The sequence below is a fragment of the Acyrthosiphon pisum genome, chromosome X, assembly GCF_005508785.2.
Source record: "Acyrthosiphon pisum isolate AL4f chromosome X, pea_aphid_22Mar2018_4r6ur, whole genome shotgun sequence".
Lineage (NCBI taxonomy): Eukaryota > Metazoa > Arthropoda > Insecta > Hemiptera > Aphididae > Acyrthosiphon > Acyrthosiphon pisum.
In genome coordinates, this window is record NC_042493.1 from 88,888,917 (window position 1) to 88,890,791 (window position 1,875).

Here is a 1,875-nt window from a genome sequence, read left to right on the forward strand (position 1 = left end):
CCCAAATTCGGTTTTCACCATCGTTTTCAGCGTACTTAACTACATAAGTTTCCAAAAAAAAAATTGCAAAAAAAAGGGTGCCCGGTAAAGTAGAAATGTTCCAAATTATGTTATATTAGACATATTATATGATCATTTTTTCTAATTAAATTTAAAAATGTTATAAAAAGTTTCTGAAAAATAATGTGTACCTATATAAATTAAAACAATTATGACCGGGCCTGTCCTACATTTTTATCCTGGGCACGCCTCTGGTTGCTATTTATTATTTTCTATCAAATATATATAAATATATGAATTATTGTTTTATATTGATATGATGGTTATTAGTTGATTATCCTTAAAAAATTATTAATAATTTTCCATCGTCGAAAATAAAGATAAAAATATTTTTTGAAAGCAATTAATATTTTATTTTACTTAAGTTTTTGATTAATTTTGAAGGTATACGTGGGTATAAGCGTATATACTTGTGTATCTCTAGTAATTTTATAGGGTATATGCTAAATCAGTAAACTGGTGATAGGATATACGTCGTATACCCGCGTATACTCTCCAATACACCACTGGGTTTAGAACTTGTTTATCTACTAGCGCACAATCGAAATGTTTGTGAAAGATGATTAGCTGAAATCAAATTTGACTTAAAAACACTTAGTTTGATATATAAGTGTAATAATCAAAAATTGCTTTTTAATTTGTATATTTACTAGAATAAATATTAAACATTAATTAGACGCATTGAAAGTATAGTGTTCTTGTATATTAAATAATCAAATTTTTAACAATACAATTTTATTCTATTGAGTATTGATCCAACTAGGCACTCGTCACTCATATAATATAATTAACTAATTACATAAAACATTAATTTAAAGATGCATTATGCATACATTTTATTTTAGAATTGAAGGCAATAGAGAAGGACAATTTGGGGCCCAAAATTGTAAATTGTACTGGGCCCATAAATTGGTAAATCAGGCCCTGATTGTACCTAATTATATATTACCTATATTTTGTCATTTTGTTATTTATTCTTTTAATGTGCTGCAGGTACCTAGGTTTTAATTTTTTTTCTGATCCTACCCCACACAAAATGTATGTATACGCCACTGGTCGGGATGAACTTAATCTGTGCCTTATATTATTTGGATAACATAATTAATGATAAATACATTTAAAGTTATCAGTTTGAGAACATCAGGTTATTTTTTTCATTTAATTATTAAAAATTATCGGTGCTATGAAAAAATGAAAAAGGTGGTTAAGTGGATGTCGCTTTGCTGTACAGTATGTTACAAGTGGGTCACTGTATAATGGATAGTATTAAATTTGAATTCAATGATATAATATCACTGTATAAGAAAAACGTTTCTGAGCGGAGACGGTTTGTCAGTCTAGGTATTAGACATACCTATTATAGGTATACTTATCTATAGTATCTATACTTATCTATAATATCAATAATAAATTCCAAATTAATCATATCACAATATACATTAGGTAACGCGTTATACATCAACAACAAACCGTGGTACTATCATAGATATATAATAGTATACTTTAGAAGTTTCAAGTACCCACAAATAATATTATACAATCACAACAAAATATCTAAAATAGTTATTCCAGGTTTTTTAATATGTAATTTCGTCTAAATTTGAACTTAAAATTACTATAAAAATAAACTGTGCTTATGTATTTCTTAGAATTTTTGGTAACAGAATTAAATATTTACGTGGAATCTTGTTTTAAATTTTCAATCTTTAGATATAAAAGTTGAACATTTTATAAATTTTTAACTACAAATAATTATTCAATTTTAAATTTGGTAAATTTTGTCAAATGTCAACTTCAATGCTTATAAAAAATAAT